The sequence below is a fragment of the Apium graveolens genome, chromosome 6, assembly GCF_009905375.1.
Source record: "Apium graveolens cultivar Ventura chromosome 6, ASM990537v1, whole genome shotgun sequence".
NCBI classification, from domain to species: domain Eukaryota; kingdom Viridiplantae; phylum Streptophyta; class Magnoliopsida; order Apiales; family Apiaceae; genus Apium; species Apium graveolens.
Genome location: NC_133652.1, coordinates 156,732,707 through 156,738,047, shown reverse-complemented (window position 1 = coordinate 156,738,047; position 5,341 = coordinate 156,732,707). Strand labels below are relative to the sequence as shown.

Sequence of the window (5,341 nt, the reverse complement as noted above, 5' to 3'; positions counted from 1 at the left end):
ACTGAATTCACTTTTAAAAGTGAAAACGATTCAATACAACTCAATAGCTAATTACACAAACATCTTTGTACACCCTAATTCACACAAGGATAATAATAAAATAACACATTGCGATCGAAACCAATACACATATTTTATTTAACTATTTATTTTAATAATTACACTTTTAAATAATATAAAAGTATACGAGTCGTTATAATATAGGTTCAGAAAAACAAGAAACAAACATCCAAATTACAACTCAAAACAAAGATTCACAAGAAAAAACTAGATCTTCTTCGCATTTGTTAAATCGTGCCAAAAGGTCTCTTGCCGTCTTCTCCCTCTTTGATGTCTTGAAAACTCTGAATATCTGAATATATATGCTGAAAAAGGACCTAAGTTATGTTTATATAGCAGCCCATGCATCCCATGAGTCCAGAATTCAAATTGCAAAAGAATCAGGATTTCTTTTATCCCGACCCAGCGCGGCCGCGCGCTTCACCAGCCCGGGCGCGCTGACTCTCCGTTCCCCCGGCGCGGCCACGCGCAATACCAACGCGGGCGCGCCTGCCTTCTGCCAAAACTTTATTTTTTTTCTTCTTCTTTATTCTTTGGAGCTTCGAGCCAATCTTTCAAGCTTTTATTTCAACACATCCTAAACACCATATTAGCATCAAAACAATGCTAATTCACCTGATTCACGAAGTAAAGCCTGAAATGCAAAAACACTTGAAAACACGTTAAAACACAAATAACTTGAGTATAAATACACCAACTCAAAGCTTATTAGAGCATAAATAAGTGTCATAAATGCCACTTAACAACCACGTGTCCTAAAAATTGAACTTCTTTTAACCAAAATTCACACTTTGAAAACTTGGCAAAGCTGTCCTTAGATGTTCCTTGTGATCTTCCGTTGACTTGGAGTAGATCAAAATATCATCGATAAATATAATTACAAACTTGTCCAAATATTCCTTAAAAATTATGTTCATCAAGTCCATAAATGCAGCTGGGGCATTGGTCAATTCAAAAGACATCACTAGGAATTCGTAATGACCGTACCTTGTTCTGACAGTTGTCTTTGGTATATCTTCAGGTTTGATCTTTAATTGATGATTTCCGGATCTCAAATCAATCTTAGAAAAATACTTGGCTCTTTTAGCTGGTCAAACAAATCGTTGATTCGAGGCAATGGATACTTGTTCTTGATCGTTAGCTTATTGAGTTCTCGATAGTCGATGCATAACCTCATGCTTCCGTCTTTCTTCTTAACAAATAATTTCGGTGCACCCCATGGGGATACACTCGGTCGAATCACTTTTTTCTCTAATAGTTCTTGCAATTGCTTTGCCAATTCCTTCATTTCAACAGACACCATTCTGTATGGGGCCTTAGATACTGATTCCGTTCCGGGTGCTAACTCGATTGTAAACTCAATTTCTCTATCGGGAGGAAGTCCCGGTAATTCGTCCGGAAACACGTCTGGGAATTCATTTACCACTAGAATTTCTTCCAGTTTTGTTGGTTCCTGACTTCTATCTATCACATACGCAATGAAGTGCTTGCATCCTTGTTGTAGTAGCTTCTTGGCTTGAATTATCGTCAAGAACTTCTTTGCTTGCTTCTGGCCTTTAAACGTCATCGCTTTCTCGTCTAGCGTCTTCAAGATTACCTTCTTATTACGACAGTCTATATGAGCATCATTCTTAGATAGCCAGTCCATTCCTAGAATAATGTCAAACTCTCCTAACTTAAATGGTATTAAGTTAGCGTTGAACTTATTGCCAAAAATCTCAATCTCATAGCTCTTACACACTTTGTTAACATGTATACGCTCCTGATTTGCTAATTCTACCATCATAATTTTCACTTAGCAATTCAATTGGGCAATTCAGCTTATCAACCAAATCTTAAGAAATAAATGATCGAGTTGCTCCCGATTCCACTAGCACCTTTACACATAAAGAATTCACAATAAGCGTACCTGCCACAACATCAGTGTCCATAATAGCATCTTTCACAGACATGTCATAAACTCTAGCTCTGGGAGGTTTATTGACTACTGGAGGGGCTCCGATGATTCACAGTGTATTATTGATTGGAACTGGTGCCTTGCAATCCCTTGCTATGTGTCCTGGCTTTCCGCACTTGAAACAGGTATACCCAATTGCTGGAACTTTTCCTGCCTGATTCTTGGTAGGCTGATCCTTATTGGTTGGTTCCCTGGCTAGTTGATTACGACACTCCCTTGAATAGTGCCCCTCTGGTTGCATCTGTAGCAGACCACATTCAACTTGTTGCAAACTACGCCATGCTTCTTCCCGCAGACTTGACAATCTGGTATAGCTGGCCTCTGCTGAGCTGGCTGGTTTCCCATGGCTGGACGGTTACCTTGGCCTCCATTTCTTGTATTCTTCCTGTTGAAGTTCCTTCCGGGCTGGAACTTGCCTTTCCTCTGATTAAAATTTAGAAACTTCCCTATTTGAGATTGTCCTTCACTCCCTTCAAACTTCTTCTTCTTACCTTCCTTCTCTTTATGAGACATTTCACTTTCTGTTTCTGCAATCATAGCTTTCTGCACAACTCCCGCATACGTGTCCAATTCAAATATGGCTACCTTCCCTCGGATCCATGGCTTGAGTCCTTGCTGAAACCTCTTAACCTTCTTCCTATCAGTGTCCACATAGGATGGCACAAACCTAGACAATTCCTCGAACTTACTTTCGTAATCCACCACTGATATATTCCCCTGCTTTAACTCCAGAAATTTCAATTCCATTTGGTCCTGAAAAAATTGAGGGAAATACTTCTCTAAAAACAATTCCTTGAATCTCTCCCACGTAATCTCATTTATACCTTCCAACACTTTAACAGTTTCCCACCAGTAGGTGGCTTCATTCTTCAGGTAGTAACTCGCAAACTCAGTCCTCTGCTCCTCTTTCACCTTAACTAAGGCAAATGCCTTCTCAATATCTTTCAGCTAGACCCTTGCCTCAATCGGATCTACAGAACCTTTAAAATCTGGTGGATTCACCGCCTGAAAGGTCTTAAAGGTTACCTGAGGGTTAGTCTGCCTCTGCTGTTGTTGAGTCAGGTGGACTGTCTGTTGGGCCAAGATCTGAAGAATCTGGGCTACAGTTGAGTCCATGGGACCTGGATTCACATTCTGGTTATTGCTGTCTTGGGTATTGTTGTTGTTGTTATTGTTTTCTTCATTTTGGTTGGTAGCACAGGTGTTTCTTCTGGGAGGCATTATCTGTAAAAAATCAAACAACTTATTTTTATAAAACAGAAACATCTCTCTTTGAAAATATTTTCAATCATTGAACTAAGTAAATTGTATGCTTCTTTACAGAATGTAAACAGTTAATGGTAAAAGAATACATGTTATCACAAGAGTTCATAACTGGTGTAGTAAGATAAAACAGGTATAGTAAACAGGTATACCATGCTTTCATTGGGACCCACGGTGATGATGAGTTCGGTTATGGGCTAATCGTTATTGTGGGGTTCTAGCGGATTTACTTATGGATTTCAATAGTTAATGTGTTTCAATACCTTAGTGTGTAGTGATTGTATGACATCCTAGTATTGGTTGTGCTTATTCGTCTTATGAGCATCGCAAACTTATAAGATAGCGTGTTAATCTCTATTGAAGCGAAAGTGAATATAGGGGTTTAGAACTTGCCATGCTAGCATAGGTTCATGTGTTTTTTATGCATGATTCGTAGGTAATTTTAACCATCTTACTTTCCCTATGTAATCATGATAGATAACTTGTGCATTAAACCGTTATATTGTCAAATTCTATAGACACATAGGGTCTCAATATAATTGGTGTCTATTCAGCTTCTATCTCTTTTATGGATGTATGGTAGTAGGGTATTCGTACAACGAAAGTTGGCGTCTACTAGTTTCGTGTTATCTGATTAGTTTTTATCACCATTACATGCTAAGGTTAAGAACAAAAAGGCTGTTGAATGAAGTAGTAATGAAGTTAGAATCCCTTGTTTGTCTTATATAGTAAATTAACCTTAATTCTCTTAGTTAATATTAGTTAGTATAACCTCTTAGTTAATCTTGTAGTTATAAATAATCTCAACTTGTTATCATCTTAGCATTGAATAATAACCATACCATTGTCGCATAAGTACATTGATTGAAATTAACCTAAACCAGCCTCTGATGGAACGAACTAGAATTAATTCTATATTACTTATGATCGCGTATAATTGCATGAATATTAACGCGTTTTTTCGTCCTAACAAGTTTTTGCCGCCGCTGCCGGGGACTTGGTGTTAATTTTTAGTTTATGTGCTTGACATCAATGGTCGTTAAAGTTCACTGATTCGGATATTTTACTTACTTTTTTACTTGTTGCATTTTCAGGTACTCTAGAGAGCGTTTATGCAAACGCGTTCTCGTTCTCAAAAGAGAACACTGGATAAAGCGGATGAAGAAGTTTTAGTAGAGGAAGAAGTTCTTTTAGAAGAAGTGAAAGTTGAAGAAGAAGCTCTTGTCATGATGGGTGAACCAAAAGTAAATACAAAGGCTTTAATGGACCACTCTCAACCGAAAATCAATGATATTCAGTCTAGCATTGTCAGACCAGCCATCACAGCTAACACTTTTAAAATCAAGGCTAGCACGATTCAGATGGTGCAGAACTCAATCAAGTTTGGGGGTTCTCCGACTGAAGATCCCAACATGCATATTAGAGATTTCATCGAGATATGTGACACTTTCAAATTCATCAATGTTTCTGAAGATGCTATTAAATTGAGGCTTTTCTCATTCTCTCTGAGGGATAAAGCTAAGTGCCGGTTGCATTCTCTACCACCAGGATCTATCACCAAGTGGGAAGATCTTGCTCAGAAGTTTCTCACTAAATTCTTCCCTATGGCGAAGACAGATGCAATCAGGAATGCTCTTACTCAATTTACACAACAATCGGGAGAATCTTTGTGTGAAGCTTGGGATCATTATAAGGAGATGCTTAGGAAGTGTCCTCGTTATGGGATGCCTGACCGGATGATCATTAACTGCTTTAATAATGGGTTGAGTGCAACTTCTAGACCCATACTTGATGCAGCATCAGGTGGAGCCTTATGGGCTAAGAGCTACGATGAAGCTTATGATTTGATTGAACTGATGGCTGCTAATGAATACCAAAATCCTTCTCAGAGACTAACTCAAGGCAAAGTAGCAGGAATTCTAGAGGTAGATGCAGAGACTGCTATAGCTGCTCAGCTTAAGGCCTTGACGATGAAGGTGGATTCTTTGGCTAATTATGGAGTTAATCAGATCACTAGTGTCTATGAACTCTGTGTTGGTGCGCATAAGACAGAGCATTGTG

The 5,341-nt window shown here is 38.6% G+C and overlaps 1 non-coding gene across 1 annotated transcript; it reads right to left on the bottom strand.

Annotated features, from left to right (window-relative positions):
* Positions 1-4,899: 4,899 nt before the first annotated feature.
* Positions 4,900-5,006, bottom strand: LOC141669202 (small nucleolar RNA R71). Its single transcript, XR_012553493.1, has one exon. It is a non-coding gene; the product is annotated as a small nucleolar RNA R71 (small nucleolar RNA).
* Positions 5,007-5,341: the final 335 nt, after the last annotated feature.